The sequence below is a fragment of the Saccostrea echinata genome, unplaced genomic scaffold (assembly GCF_033153115.1).
Source record: "Saccostrea echinata isolate AGI-Se365-2 ecotype Australia unplaced genomic scaffold, CSIRO_AGI_Sech_v1 ptg000040l, whole genome shotgun sequence".
NCBI lineage: Eukaryota > Metazoa > Mollusca > Bivalvia > Ostreida > Ostreidae > Saccostrea > Saccostrea echinata.
Window position 1 is genome coordinate 4,794,696 of NW_026889789.1, and position 17,888 is coordinate 4,812,583.

Below are 17,888 nucleotides of genomic sequence, written 5' to 3' on the forward strand. Positions count from 1 at the left end.
TTAGCATTGTCACCTGCCCAAAAGCGATGAAATCTAGTATTGTTATAACTTATAAATGCAAAAAACGAAAATGGAAGAGGATTTGGAAATGGAAATTGAATGTTATATTATAAAGTAAATAGATGTAATGAAGTAAATAAATGTTGTGCTTTTTTTTTTAATTTTGCGACTTACTACATGTTTTTCGGACCGGCAAAAATCACTTCAGACCGGCGTATTTTGTCTTCTTGCCAGTCCGAATGACTGGTTATCTGAAAAAGTTTTCCACAACTCTGGACACAGTCACTGTGTGTGTGTGGGGGGGGGGGGGGGGGGGGTTGGAGGGAGCATTTTTGAGATTCTACGATTGTCATTCAACCAGTGAAAATAATATTGTTAACGTATATTTTCAGTTTACATGTATATCATGATATGAAAACCACTGAACAAAACTGAGAATTAACATATCCTTTCATACTGCTTAGAAAATATGGAAACGAATTCCTTACTGAATAATCCAAAAACAAACAGTGCGTTTAATTTACTACTACCAAATATATTTCCAGTAATTTATTTCATTTCCTGCACTAATCTTTTTAACCCTTTTGCTGTTTTAAAATTGTCTGATACAACAGACATAAAAACATAAAAAGGTTTAAAAGTGCGGATTACTAAGAATACTTTTTTGGCACTTGCAACCCCCCCCCCCCCATTTTCAACCAAATTTTTATCCATGAGAAAATGATGTGTAGGCTACAGCCTTTCTGCCTAAACGCCACTGGTCGAAAACGTGAAAAGTTTACAGGATGGACGGACGGAAAGACAGACAAATAGATGGACTACAGACAAAATGTTGTCAGAAAAGGTCGCTTGAGTTTTCAGCTCATGTGAGCTAACAACGCAAATGCCGCATTTGGCGTTCACCGAATACACAACTTATGTACAAATCGTGAAATTCAAAGAAATGCACAATTATAAATTAATGATTCACATAAATGCAGAATAGGTAACAAGTAGCAAATATACATAATACAAACCTGTATGACAGCAAAGGATAGGATCTCAAGAATAAAATGTGACACAATAGCTGTCTGCATTACGCACCAAGCTGCAGCGTGATGAATGACGTCAGTTTCAGTCTTGGCTATGTCCAAAAAAATGCGCTCTGACAAAATTGGAAAATAATATAAAATAATTGATTTGCACTTGTCAACATTCATTTATTTCATGTTAGTAAATTTATTTTATTATTAAAACAATTTGAAAAAAAATCATTTGAACAGATATCGCCAAACACCTTAACTCCGTCACTACCCTAACTGCGTCACTTTCGGGAAACTCCGCGCTGTTTGTAAACGAAAACGATTGTGACGTCATTTTTTACATGCTGAAAATCTACAATCAAGTGTCGATTAATTTTTACTGTCAAGTTCAACAATGCGTCAAAAATAAAAACAATTACACGTGATCAATTGTATCTATAATATTCTATATGAAATCAGTAAGTACTTTTTCCTTTATGTGCTATTCCATCGATACCTCCAACAGGTGTGTCAATTTGCTCCTTTTTACATGTCAGTCATATTTATGAAGGTCTTTGCCAAAGGATTAATATGACATACCATATTGAATTCGGCTACAAATATTTTATTTTTCGTCCGAATTCGGCTAAAAATATTTTATTTTTCGTCCCAATTTGCCCTAATACGCTACACGTTGGAGATAATGTAGCGTGACGTTATTACATATAAAATACGTTATATTAACGTTATTTTCTCTCTTTTTGATAGTTTTCCTAAATTACAATTTTAATACTTTTTTATATCATCAAAATTAATTTTCTATGTTTAAAAGTTTAAGATGAAGGGAGAAAAAAAAACTAAACTAGAAAAAATTTCTGATTAAACCGTTGACATATTGTAGAGGGCCTTGGTGACGGAGTTAGGGTTCATTGGACGTAATGTACACGGATGTGTTACGCGTTCTATTTGTAGTAGTTTTGTTTAAGTTCAAAAACTGAATTTTTTAAAATAGTTCTGAAAACAATGTTTAAGTTCATTACTAAGTGTAGTAAACATGAAACAAATCAAAAAAATAATTCAGAGAGTAACCTGACGTGTTTTCCGCTTATGGTGACGGAGTTTGGGTAGTAGGGGATATATTTATTTCAAAATGCACCATGGATTCCCGAAAAAGGATAAACACTCAAAAAAATTCTTTGTATCAAGTTTCTGAAAAAAGTTTTTATTAAAATTATACTTATACATGTTATAAGTTAATCTAAGATGCATGTGAAGTAAACGGGTAAGTTTTCAGTGCGGAATATATATATTTATGTACATATGACATCGAGTAGGAATATTTACTTCCATAGTGACGTCATAGAACAGAAACGTCACAAAACAATAGGAATTTCGGGAAAACACATTTTTCCTTTCGACAGAAGGAATTTTCTGTAGTTCAGATTCAATTATAACAAAGAAAGGGCGTATATTACCAGATAAAAACCATTTTAAGGGAAATATTTCCACAATGGGATGCACTTGCTCAACCGAAGCAGTGCCGATTGTGGAAATTCGTCGAAGAAGACGAACAATCAAGGAAAGAATTGTTAGCTTCTTTTCAAGAAAGAATCGACCAAGAGAGAATCCGGATCCGGATCCACAAGAGGAAACGGAGGAAGAGACCGTCTCAATGAATGCTCAAGCTGGGGATAACGAATCGGATATAAGCCAAGAAGAGAACACTTCTCTGCCATTGTATGAAATAGACCCTCCTTTGCCCACTAGGACATATTCTGATGTGTCTATAACTGGCATGATCGATATATTCGAGAAAAGCAGGAGCAAGAAATCTGTCAGCAGCACTACTTTTACCATTAAACGAAATGACTCAGATTCCGATCTGTCCTGTCCGATAACACCACGTGATTCCCAGGCAGGACAGAGAAACGTGTCCTCAGAGAAATGCAGCTCTGACCGGGAAAGCATCGACTACAAATCCCCACTGGAGAAGCCGAGCCAAAAGCTGAAGTTTAGCTATCCATGCTATCGAGTAGAAACTTCGAACAAGGTAAAATCACCCACTATCTGCATTGGCGCCATTGTCTCAGAGGAAAACATCAGTGAAACAGCTGAGAGAGGAACCTCTAGGAAGACCAACAACGGAACTGCTGCAAAGAGCAACGCATATGACGCATCAAACAAAAGTAACAGCTATGAATCTACAGGAATCAAACAGGAGCCTGTAAGGAAATGGGATAGCGGTAAAGACTCCCAAAGGAACACTAGTACTTTCGAGAGTGCAGGAACAAGTGCCAGTGGATCTGCTTCTACAAGCCATGACAATAACATCCCGAAAGATGCCAGCGCTGGCCCATCCACTTGGACCAGTACTAAAATGTATGGCAATTCCCGCCAGCAGACCAGGAAGGAGATGGAAATGGCACTTCTAGCCGCTGAAAATAAACCAATCCACCGCCCATCCTACGTCATCGATACTCGTAATGTGAAAATCCGCCCAAGAGCAGCTAAGGGCAATCGCAAGCCGCCCATTGAATCTCACAACAGTGCAACAGCTCTAACCTACAACAATCTGCAAAGCTGTATGCGCGAATTCAACCGAGATGTAGACAGGTTGTTTGAATCCCAGCCACAGCAGACTCAGCCAAGCCATAAGCCCTACAACATCAACAAGCGGCCCAAAGCAGCCCGCGGCGTGAGGACCCTGCAGACCACTGACATTTGCGGAAACACCAGTAGTTTTTCCAGTGGCAGCTATAGCCTGCGTCCCCAGCTTACTATGCCAGGACTGAGGCTCCCAGAACAGGACGCTCTGGAGAAATTCATGTTGTCTCAGAGGACCAAGGAGGAGCAGAGGACACAGGGCAAGGATAAGGGCAAAGATCACGATGAGGACAAGTAAGAGGGCAAGCGCAGGGATAGGGGAAAGGTAAACAAGTACATAATTTATATATTACACGAAGTTTGTTTTGCGAATTCTAGGCTTTAATAATTTACATTTAATGTACATGTTTGCTTGCGCAAATCTTTCTTTCTTTGTTGGTTTACGCACTCTCGAGAATTTTTCACTCATTATATGGAGAAGCCACCATTTGCCGGTGGAGAGCTGCAAACTTTGACCTATGCTTGGCACTCAGGGCCATTGAGCAGCGAGGGATCTTTTTCGTGCCAGCACCTTCTGCGATACGGGACCTCGGTTTATACCGTCTCATCCGAAGGACCGGTCTCCATGTCCCACAGTGGGATTCGAACCCGCAACGTAAGCTTGCGCGGATTAAAATGGGGACAAGACTATGCAGCAAAGAAATGTTGCCCCCCTTTCCCGAATCTGAAATAAAGATGAAGAAATCATATTTTTTTTCTTGAATTAGAATGTCAAAGTAAACGATCGTTTTCATGCATATGGGTTCTTGAAGGGGGGTGGGGGGTGGGGTGGGGGGGGTATATGTAACATTGTTACCCAGGCAAGCTGTACGAATTACTCTAAGTGATTTTGTATTCATATCAATAAATATAAAAATCTTATGTACATATATTTCAACTTACTATTTATATAGATTGATAAATTAAAAGTATCAATACTTATGAATAGATACTGACAATGAATATATATATTAGATCACGATTTGCTATCATATCTGGTTTATATTAGCTAAATTTTAATAATCCTTTTCAGAACTAGGTCAACAGCAAGCATAATTTCAACACACAGTTAACAAGAACACAGTTTTATCAACAATTTGTCCATAATTACACGGAGCTGCAGAACGGGTATTTCCTAATCAGCTCTAAAAACGGATGTAATTTATTTGGGGGGGGGGGTGCTTAAATTCTTTGTTTAACTTCTGATTTTTGTTTTACTACATCTCCTTATACTTCTTACAAATTTTCGGATGCCTTTAGTTAATACCTTTTAAATCTTTGAAACTATATACACCCGTACATGCAGTTTGATACATAAGCCTCTACATATCCTCTCATTGGTTAAGCATATTTTTCCTATCAGTAATGTTCTCTGCCTTCTATTTTAATATGTATAATGTATTTCACCTTTTAAGTCATTTTTGAAATGAATGCAGAAAGTATTAGAGCCACTCAAAATTTCAAATATTAGTCTTTCTCTGTAGCTGTGGTGATGTTTGTTTTTTGAACGTTTTTACCCGTATTTCTGATATTTACCATGTACATGCGTGTACTTTCGTATGGTTGGGAACAATATTTTTTAGCTATTTAATCAGGTGTGAAATGAGATAATTATATTTCGATATGATTTTGAATTTTAAAGAAACCAATCTTTAGAGTTAATGCATGTGCAGATTTTCGGTCGGGTTGAAGTACAAGTTATACTAGTCACTGTATATATATAATCGCCCAGGATCTGTGCATTTTTATTGAATTGTAAATTCTGCCGCCGCGGAATGTTTCAATTAACCTTTCTTAAATTTTTGATCTAGACTTTTTATTGTATATGTCGATTTTTCATGCTTATGCTTGCTAGGTAATATTTTGTTAGTTACATGTAGGTTCTTTGCTTAGTAAGTGTGCATGGTATGGTTTGTTATGTGTGGGTGTGTGTGTGTGTGTGTGGTGGGGGGGGGGAGGGGGAGGGTGTGTATGTGTGTTTCTTGTGTCAGTTATTGATTTTTTTTTTCAAACGCCACTCTTTAGATAAGTTTTAGTCACAAAACATTGTCGGTATGTCAGTATGGCAGATTCGGAAAATTATGTGTTTTTATAGCAGCTGCTAGAAACTTGTACATGTATATTGAATTTTCCTCATATGTAAAAACCGACCGTTAAAATCTCCCCTTCCTTCGCCCAAAGGGCAAAGAAACAAATACAGAAAGTATCTTGATCTATGGAAAAGAATTTGCATGTAAATTTGCTTAAATCATTTTTGTCGTAAAACCCTATATATATATATATATATATATATATATATATATATATATATATATATATATATATATATATATATATATATATATATATATATATATATCAGAGAGGTAGACAAAAAGGGGGTTGAGGTGACTGGTGGAAAAAGGTGCATTTTTTAAAATTATTATTTCATGTTTTTATTGTAAACTTTTAGGTGTTAGACATTGTGAGTGTGTGGGTGAGAGGAAGTATGAAAGACTGTAAGAATGTGTAAAGTTAAAAGAAAAATGGAAAAGAAAAAAAAAATATAAGATATGCAAAATAATGAAAAAAGTATGAAAAATTAAAGAAAAAAAACTTTCTATAAAAATTACAAGATACACAAAACACAAATAAAAAATATAAAATATAAAGTTAAGTGTGTATATATGGGTGCGTGTTAGAGAGTGTGGAAGTGAGTGAAAAAGTGTATTTCTTGGAGAAAAAAAAAACAAAAAATTATAAGATATACAAAAAAATAATCAAAAAATTATAAAGTTCACAAAAAAATCCTTCTATAAAAACTAATAAAATATTTTTTTTAAAAATTTAAAAAATATTTTTTTTTAAATTTATTTATTTTTAATTTTTGTAAAGTGCCTTCAGTGTTAGCAAGGTAAAATATCATGTATTGAACCCTTAAATAAAAAGGACATGAAAGTTTTTACTCTAGAAGAGTATTTTTTTCCTGTTTGTGTAGGCTCATAGATAATCTACTATTCATGTACATACAAGTTTGTACTTTTTTGAATGCGAATTTACTTGCACGATCGAATCTGCACGACGTGAGGATCGAACTTTTTTTTTCTACAGAAGAAAATTACCAAGTACAAATACAACACAAATATCTCAAGGTATATTGTTTTAAGTGAAACTTGAGGGTCAAAAAATGTGATTAAATGGTGCTACCAATTTTTTAAACATTAATATGATACTCAAAATTGCTGTACCTTTAGTATCTACCTTTTGTAAATGTTTACAGTGTTCATGTTTTGTAAATGTTTACAGTGTTTTCATGTTTTGTAAATGTTTACAGTGTTTTCATGTTTTGTAAATGTTTACAGTGTTTTCATGTTAAAATAAAAACCCTGATATTGTAAATGGTGCTACAATTTTTTGGGTCTTATCTGATACCCACATTGCTGTACATTTAATTTAAATCTTTTTAGTGTTATTTTGTATTGAAAACATCAATATAAACACGTATACCCAGTCTCTTGTATTTTTTCTGTATATACAGTCCATCCTTCTTATCTTGTACTGGATTGATGTTTCCAAGGAAAAAAAAAAAAACAGAAACATAAGTTTGAGGATACATAAAGAGGCCCATGGGCCAAATCACTCACCTGAGCCCTTTGGCTTTAGAAAAGTAGAAATCAATTCAGTACTGAAAAGTTTGAATATATAAGTGGTTCCAACCTAGGGTGGGGGGAAGGGGGGACGATTTGAATAAACTTGAATCTATGCTACATTTCTATGTTAAAGATTGATCTATAATGGCCTGCCCAACGCCCATGGGATATAATTTGAACAAATATGAATCTACACAACCTGAGAATGCTTTTGCATTAATGAAATGTGAAGATAACGTACATTAATCATGCTGAAAGTCCAATAATCAAACAATACAAAGTGTGAGCAGAGCAAACGTGGACCTCTGAAAAACAGAGGTAGGATCAGGTGCCATGGAGAAGTGAGCATTCCTTGTTGACCGGTCACACCTGGCGCATGCTCTTTTTCATGATTGGGTAAAGGGAACATTCCATAGACAATTCAGTGTGAAAATAATTGCTTAACAGTTCGTATGAAAGATGTCAGTCAACATTTGACTTATTGATAAATTATACGTGTAGCTGCAAACAAGGTCATTGTATCAAACATGGAATTTGCGAAATGTTGACTTTAAACGGGATTCTAGATATCCTTGTATCACAACCTTATTAGTCAATAGCCTGCCTCTTTTCAGAAATTAATCATATGTAGAACATGCTCTTGCGTATCTAATCAACTAGGAAACATAAATCCACATGCAGGTTATAATGGTATACTGCTGTATCAATAAGGGAAGGTGACGAATTATATGACTTATTATGCCTTTGCTGTTCTTGAGAAGAGAATTTTTAAACGTATTTCCTATACATTCCTATGTATAAAATTCATCCCATATTTTTCCCAACCCTATCCCTGGTGTCCTGATTTGAACAATCTTGAATCTACACTACTTGAGGATGCTTCTGTATTGATATGACTAGTAATGGCTTTACTGTTCTTGAGAAGAAGATTTTTTAAAGATTTTTCCTATGTAAAACCTCGATCCCGTATTGTTGCCCCACCCTACCCTTGGGGTTCATGCTTTGAACAAACTTAAGTCTACACTGTGTAATGAAGCTTTCATGAAAGTTTCATTTTATCTGGCCCAGCGGTTCTTGAGAAGAAGATTTTTAAAAGATGTCGTAACATTTTCACTAATTTTTAATTATCTCCCCTTGAAAGAGTGTGGCCCTTCATGTGCACAAATTTAAACCCTCTTCACTAAAGAATGCTTTGTGCAAGTTTGGTTGAAATTGGCCTAGTGGTTCTGGAGAAGAAGTCTAAAATGTGAAAAGTTTACAGACATCGGATGAAAGACAGACACAGACAGATGCTGGACACTTTTCAATCAGAAAAGCTCACTTGTGCCTTCAACTTAGGTAAGGTGAAAATTAAGTAGTTTGGGTTTCCAGCTTAATTTGAAATATCTACAGTATTAAAAATATCAATGTTCCAAATACAAGAGTACAAATGTATGTGCATGTAGTCACGTTGTTAACCTGTAAGACGCCATGTAGTGTACATTACTCTATAAATAGTGAAACTTGTCTAATCCGGATGTTGTGTATTCCAAAATCTTGCCTAACATGATAAAAATTTTACCTCTTTTTCAATAAATTCAAATGTTAAGAATATTCTCTAATCCAGAATGTTAATTTATCCAGCAAATCTTGGTGTCCGGATTAGATAACATATATAAGTTTATGTGACGGAAATTTGGTACGGACAGATGCATGGATAAACAGGAAGTTGACATCGGATTTGTACAAAAATGAATCGCATCATATAACATGCCTAGTTAAAGAGTGTGCTAAAATTTCAAGCATCTGTGATGAGTAGTTGCTGAGAAAACTGCAATGAAAATTTTTTTACGGACAGACACATGGACACACAGACAGACACACAAGAGTTAAACAGTATACCCCCCTCTCCTTCCCAGCGTGGGTATAAAAATACAAATTTAAATATAAATTTCAAACAGTATCAATAAAATTAGATGATTAATTATTGATTCAAGTGTTCTTTAAAAAACAAAACACCAAAGATGAAGTCTATGTTTAATACATTTCTGAATAACATGTTGTTCACTAAAATGGATTCTGACTTTCTCCATAATGAGTTCTGTCTCTTGTTTGTATTCATCTCCATACTTGAAATTTTATGGACATAATGAAAAAGGTACTTGGACTTGTGTATATGTTAATGGTAATTAGTATATACACATTCGTGAAATACATCTGCCTCAAAAAAGACAATCCATAACACAGCATCAATTTTTTATTCCTCATCTTCTAAAAGGATTTATTTTATAATTATTGATTTATCAAGCTGTTCATAAGTTCACAAGCAAAACAAAACAACAATCTTGTTTGATTTCTGTTCCATTACAGGAATGGAAATATTTCTTGAAAACTTTGAGGTGTACCAGTTTGACAGAGTTTAACAATCTTCAGTCCTGAGTACCACGTCAAGGTTTCCGGAAGCGTTTGAACAGAGGGTGAGAGTGACTGCTGGGTAAGGCTGACCTTTTACCCTTGAACTCCATGTAGAGGCTGTCGTCTGCTCCTGACATTGAGGACATACTTCCAACTGTCCTGCTCACCTAACAATGGAGAAAGGAGGGGTAAAAAATGGCAGTTTATGTCAGGGCAAAAGCACAGGGACTGTGTTTATCCTAGTGTTATCCTATTAGAAAAATAACTTTGTGTGTTGGGGGGGGGGGGGGTTGTCAACAAAACATAAAATAAAACTAAATTTCTATGAAATTCAACAAACAAGAACAAATTGGACAGAAAAACTACTATTCTTCTATACAAATATGATAGAATTGGATTTTAATATCACAGACATCAAGTACATATGTCCATATATCCTTTCCCTAATACTTATACAAAATCAGTAGTATAAAACATGAAATGTTTTACTAAGTACATGTATATCTAAGATACTCTCTCTCTCTCTCTCTCTCTCTCTCTCTCTCTCTCTCTCTCTATATATATATATATATATATATAATTGCTGTATTAAAGACTGTTATCACACTTCAAATACAAAGATACCACGTTGACATTTGGATTATGTACAAGTTTCAAGTTTCAAGTTTTTATTTAAGACAAAGACCCCAAAAGGTAAATAAATTAAACTGGGAAATTTCAAATTTACATGAAAGTACGATACTGCAAACTCATTCCAAAACATGTACTACTGACATGCATGAATATGCATGTATTAGCATAAATTATAAACAAGAGGCCCATGGGCCACAATGCACAATGCTGTTCTTCAGAAGACCTCCCGTTTGTAATATTTATTGCGGCCCAACCCTACCCCCGGGGGCCATGATTTGAACAATTTAGGATCTACACTACCCAAGAATGCTTCCACATAAGTTTCAGTTTTTCTGGCCCAGTGGTTCTAGAGAAGAAAATTTTTAAAAATTTTGCCTATATATTTCAGTGTAACATTTTGATTCCCTATTGTGGCCCCGCCCTACCCCAGGGGGCCATGATTTGAAAAATTTAGAATCTACACTACCCAAGGATGCTTCCACATAAGTTTCAGCTTTTCTGGCCCAGAAGATTTTCAAAGATTTTGCCTATATATTTCAATGTAAAACTTTGATTCCCTACTGTGGTCCCGCCCTACCCCCGGAGGCTATGATTTGCACAATTTAGAATCTACACTATCCAAGGATGCTTCCACATAAGTTTGTCCTTTTCTGGCCCAGTGGTTCTTGAGAAGAAAATTTTCAAAGATTTTGCCTATATATTTCAATGTAAAACTTTGATTCCCTATTGTGGCCCCGCCCTACCCCCGGGGGCCATGATTTGAACAATTTAGAATCTACACTACCCAAGGATGCTTCCACAAAAGTTTCAGCTTTTCTGGCCCTGTGGTTTTTGAGAAGAAGATTTTTTAATGACCCCACCTTATTTTTGTCGTTTCTTGATTATCTCCCCTTGTAAGGGGGGTTGGCCCTTCATTTTAACATCTTAATCTCCCCTTTACCCAAGAATGCTCTGTACCAACTTTGGTTAAAATTGGCTCAGTGGTTCTTGAGAAGAAGTTGAAAATGTGAAAAGCTTACAGACGGACGGACAGACAGACAGACAGACGGACGGACGACGGACAATAGGTGATCTGAAAAACTCGCTTGAGCTTTCAGCTCAGGTGAGCTAAAAATCGATACAAAATGTGAAAATCTTACCAGTTTTTTCTGAGACTTGGTATCGAGATACTCTCTGTAAAATTCTGGGGCCATAAGACACCATACCTACAATTACAGTGAAACTCATAAAGTACCCCTACCATACATAAATGTATATCTACATACTTCTATTTAGTAAGTAATGGTTTAATGTATTCTGATGATCCAATGAGATTTTTTTTACTCTAAAGAGACAATAGCCAAATAAAACTTAATACAGTAAAACACGCGTATAGCGAAAACTATTATAGTGAATTGATGCTTGTAGCAAGTGATTTTCATTCCCTTAGGCTTTAAAATGTATTGAACACCTAACGGATGTAATAAATTACTCTTATAGCGAAGCAAATTTGTCCGCCCCTGGCACTTCGTTATAAGCATGTTTTACTGTATACTGGATTTATCAGGAACAAGTGTAACAGATTGGACTTCAAATTTTCCAGGTTTCAGTCTTTCAAGCAAGATCTCTCACACTAAACATTAAAACCAATGCCAAATCTATGATGCTACATGTCTTTTTTCCTACCTCTGCACACTGCACTCTAGCAATGTATCCATTGTTTTGTAGTTCCATCAAGTTTGCCTCATACAGCTTTGGTCCAATCAGAAAGTTCAGGTATGCTATTTTATCATCCTCTCGTACCAATGTGGCGGTCAGTCCCAGCTTACATTGGGCATTCACAATGGTCAGGACTTGTCTGAACATACAGGCAGGTATCTCCTGCACCTCTGTTTAAATACAACCATACTCTCTACATGTACATGTCTACAGGTATAATGAATGGCATCATACCGAAAAGGCTGGAACCTAAGAAAGAAGATACTGTAAAAATGTTTAAGTTTACGTGTTAAAGTTTTCTCGGTTTCCTATGCTGGTACATTTATCATCATACAATGATATACAATTATGAGTAATTGTAATTCGTTGCTTGTGTTTGTCTTACATTTATTTCATGTTGTGACGACAAAAAATTTCGACCTTAGAAGCGTGCATTCTGAAGTCATTTCATTTTAAATATGGCTCTCGATCAGTCAAGATCTCAATTTTGTTTGAAACAAGTATAAATATAATATATTCATTAACCTGGTCATTCTTTAGCTGAAATTGCATCACCTAAATCCTTGACTGGTTACAATGAAACATACTGGAAGCATCGTTCATGCGTCTCCAATCAATATAGGGCATAGATGTAGTTGAAAAGAAATCTGCTCCAAACCTTTAATCTGGGATGCTGACGTTGACAACATTACTTAAGCCTCCCCCAACTCTGTTGAATGAACTAAAAATACAAAAAGTTTACAGATGGATCAGGACAGATTCAAAGTTGTCCTGTAATTAAGTCATCAATATAAAGAGACATTAAAAAAAATCAGCTCATTACTTACAAACATAACATAAAAAAGTCCAGCAAGCTATGACAGAATGACAAACACAAACGGGTAACACTATCTGCCACACAGCGGGGGGCACAAAGTATTTTTAGCATAAAGCAAATTGCATCTGCTCTGAAAGTTTTATAAAAATAGAAAGGTCATCCGCAGAAATTGAAGAACCGGATTAAAATACTTCATTGGCAATGCAGTGCATATAAATCATTGGCATATGCAAGTCGTTTTACAAAATACGTGTAAATGTTTTGAATAAAGCAAAGTATTAAATCAAGAATAAACCACTCAAAGTATATCCTACGTCATTTCTTTGTCAACTTGTTAAGTTTTCCAGTGTGACAGCTTGCTTAAGTCTAGCAGGCAATCTTGTTTATTTATCTATAAAGTATATTTGCTCAATGTTTAGGATTTCTATTCAAAAAATATATAGTCAATCCTGATTATCTCGAACGCAGTGGGATTAAGAAAAATCTTTGAGCTATCGATGGATTCAAGATATTGAGGGTAAAATACTTAAAGAATAAGTAGTTTGGACTTCCAAATCACTTCAACATATTCATGGTATTTGAGTATCGGTGTTTGAGATACCAAAGTTCAACTGTATATCACCGGGGAAAATAAGTATAAAAACTTTCCGGCAACAATGAAACATAAAAATACTAACGATGGAATAGCACTTTATTATAACTTAGGTCGGTAGGGGGAATTCTGGAAATCCTAAAATTGCAACCAAATAATCCGAAGCCTAGGACTTTACTGATTAACAATGATGCATGTAACATTTAAATAATAAAGTATAACAATGACAGTTAGCACAATTTTGAGCATGAGTGACAGATGGCTTAGATAGATAACTCATGACATGTTGAGTAAATTGATTAAATTGACACATTTTGAGTTACATGGTAATTAGCATAATTTAAGTCTTTCGTGTTGTTTTAAGTAATTACAATAGATTAAAAGTATATTTCAAAGACAGTTAAAAGATGCCATTAAAATTCTTTTTATCAAAATTTACACCGTAATAATTCCCTCTCGCTTCAAAAAATGAGACGTCCTCGTCTCAGGAATCACCGGAAATTGGCATGTGGAACACTAGGTTATTGGTACCAGTAATGGGGAACTCGCTAGCTGGAAAGGTTCGGGATCTGACCACTGCAAAATATATGCAGTGGGCCTGGGCGTTCTTATACCCTTAGGATTCATCCACCATTTATGACCGCGTAGTTTGGATCTAAAAAGATGTGTTGTTGATCGGGCAAGAGGGAATTGGCGGGGAAATGAGTGGCGCAATAGGCCGGAAGTAGTAAAGCCGTATTCCTAGGGCTCTTCTCGAAAACAGATATAAAAGTCCAAAGTAACTAGGAATTGGTTTCCGAATTTATTAACGAAATGATTAACATGGAACAACAATAGACAGTAACCAGTTGGATATGGCCATAGCCTCCAAACTGTTAAAAGAAGAAATAGTTAGAACATGATGGGGAACGAGTCGGACGTGGCCGGTAGTACACCTGAGGCCTGTTCAACAGAGCGAACGTTCGCGAGCGCTCGCGAACATTTCTGTTGGAGGGATAAGGAATTTAGGCGAGCGCTCGCGAACGTTCGCTCTGTTGAACAGGCCTCCCGGCCTCCGAACTGTCCAGTAAAATTTGACAATGGTATTTAAGAGGAATTGAACAATGAGTTGAAAATGACAGGTGTTGACAATGAGTAAAAGTGACACAGGTGACAATAAATGAAATGTTTTGATGGCATGGGCATAAAGAACACCGATAATTAAATTACATAATGTTTCTATAAGGGATTAAAAGGTCCTAGGGCATTAACACTCTGCCCCTTTGTCAGCCGACAAGAGTCACTCAGTAATTATTTGAACACTTAATAACTTAATAACTTAACATGAAAAAGATTTGTAAAATGCAAATTTTAAAACCAAATAATTTCAGAATATTAAATATCACATTAAAACAAAAATTAAATATAACATTTAGAGTCCCAAATGAATTATGAAAAAAAGCAAGTCAATTTCACACGGTGATATGTATCTTAAATGACACAAAAAGGTCAAACATGTACTATATAAAATGAAAGTAGAGGTGACGGGATTAATTTTTCTGAACTAATTATGGCACCTAAAACAATATTTTTCAAATCTTAATTACCTGTGAAAATGGAATTTTCAACTCTAAAAATGTTTACACTTTCTGAATCAATATATTTTGTTGATCATTCTAACGTTAAAATACACATGGCTTAAAAAAAATCTTTAAAATTTTCTTGTCATCCCCAAGACCTTTGTCTCTTAAATGTTTTCGATTTCACAACTCTACAATGCAGTCACCTTTCACCTTTCAGTTTACGAAATGGCATAGTTTTATCCATTTAAAAAAATTGGAAAATGAAATTCCAGAATTCTTCCTTGTATATGGTAGATCATAAAGATAATGCTATATATTAAAATTAAGTAGTGGCTGTGAATTTTCTGTACTAATTATATCAACTGAAACTTTTAAAAACTTCCTCGAAATTTTAATATTTAATTCCTTGTAAAAGAAAAAACAACTTAACATGGACACTAGTAGAACTTCACAAATGTAAGTTTTAATGACAGCAGTATAGTACTCTTAAACTGCCTATACACAGTTTCTGAATCAGTATATTTCAGTTTCTTGACAAATGTATATTATTATAGTATATAACGCATGACACAAAAAAAACTTACATTTAAATTTCCTAGTACGTTACTACATTCTTTCAAATAATTTGAGAACAATTTAAATGATACATTTTAAACATTCTTTTATTTAAATAGTAAATTTACACTTAACTTTTTAAAAGGTGACCTTCAGTGATGTTTTATTTTTTAATATGCTGAAGATCATGTTGAAATAAAAGTGAAGGGAAAAAAACCGCACCAAAATCTGTGCAAAATTAACAGAGATATGGATTTCACATCTGAGCGATTTTCTGAAACGCTTTGTTTTCGGGCCTTGACCGGTGTGACGTACGTCGCAACATGTACCGACCAAATTAAATGCAAAGAAAACAGTGGAGTAAAAATGATATTTTGAGTATTTTTTTAAAAATTATTTTAAGGGACTTTTGTGAATACAAAATTCATAGTGACTGTAGTATTTTTTCCTTTTTTGTAATTATAGTATAGGGAATATTTTTCCAATATTTTTTGTGTGTAGCTCATATTAAGTGACGATACTACGAATCGTGGAAAAGTAAAAGAGTCATGTTTTTAATAATTGCCCAATGGGAATCAAAGGATTTTACTATTTCTTGCTACATCATGTCTTTTTTCCCTTCGAATATTGTTAAGACGATTTTAAATTGCTACTTTAAGCAATAACCAAGGACAACATACTCGTAGTATACACAGACGTTCAAAAGGAAGAATTTCTACTTAAATTTAACTTAAATTAAATCAACTTAAATTTACTTAAATCTACTTAAATCTTTTAATAAGTACTGATATGATCCTTGCTGTAGTATATTCTCTTTTTGTTTTTGAATGAATGAAAATTAAGAATATGTATTATATAATATGAATTTAGTATAAGGGAGCATGTAGAATTCATATGTCAGCGAGAAAGAGAAAAAAATATTATCTTTTAAATCCCCCTTCCCTATACAATGATATCTGATTCAACCAAATGTTAATTCATTTTGTATGCTTCGTAACTATATTTACTATATCATTCACAACCTTTTCGTTTTAAACTGGATAAATGTTTACTAATACTTTTAACATCAGTCAAAATCTCAGTAAGAATTATTTTGTTACATAAAATTTGATTCCAACCAATTTTTGTTTAATTTTACATTCATCTTCGTTACATATATTTATAATATCGGTCACAACCGTTCTATCATAGACTTGATTGGTGTCTTTTTTTCACTTCCGTCGAAATCTATTTGGGTTTTACCGTTCACGGTAGCTCAGTCGGTAGAGCGCTCGCTCCGTAATCGGAAGGTCGTGAGTTCGAATCTCGGCCGCGACTGACCTAAGTTGATAAAAAAAAAAATAGGTAGCAACTGTTCCTTCGCCACTTTGAGTGAAAGTTGCGGGTCCCTCAGATGAGACCTTAAAATCCAAGGCCCCGTGTAACGGAAGGCGTTGGCACGATAAAGATTCCTCACTGCTCAATGGCCCTGAGTGCCAAGTAAAGGTCAAAATTTTAAGCCCTTCACCGGTATATGGTGACGTCTCTATATGAGTGAAAAATTCTCGAATGGGACGTAAAACAACATACAATCAATCAATCAATCAAAAGCCAATGTGACTTGAATCATTCTTGTGATCATGTCAATTTCACATCCTTGTCATAAATATATATTGGGTCATACATGAAGCTGGAGTGCCTGAGCGTTGTGTGTTATCACCCCTTTCAATTCTTCGGTTTTGACAAGAGGAAGTCTACACTTACTGGACAAAACTGCCAATTTCAACAATCACCACTACACTTTTAATTTAAACTTTTATTTCCAACTATGCGTTGAATTATCTAATAAATGAATATTTTCATGGAATTTCAAACTCTCTTCTTATTTGGCATTTTTTATAAAACCTCCTACGACCGTGGATATTCTGTACAAGTACCGCTTACTGATTGTAATACAAGTTTTGAAACCTTGTTTCCGAATCCATTAAACATCTGATTAGAGGGGGGATATCTTAACTACTGATTTTTCTTCAGTAATCAAGGACTATAGGTTACGACTAATTGGAGAAACAGAGCCTCTATTGTTCTGCTCTTTGATTTTATGTATACATATATATAAATCTTGCATATAAAACGCTGTATTATGTTTTTTAAAACCATATCAAAGAAATCTGAAGACTAGAAAAGAGAGTTACGATACTGAAGGGGGGGGGGGTATTTAAAATTCATTCAGCATTGCAACCAAGCTAAATAATATTTAGTATCGTAAATTTTGAATTTATATGCATGTACAGTAAATTTATTTTGTTCAGTGATGAAAATTTATATCATTAAAAATTTATTTGATTTTTAATTATTCATATTGTCTTCAATTTCAGAATAATG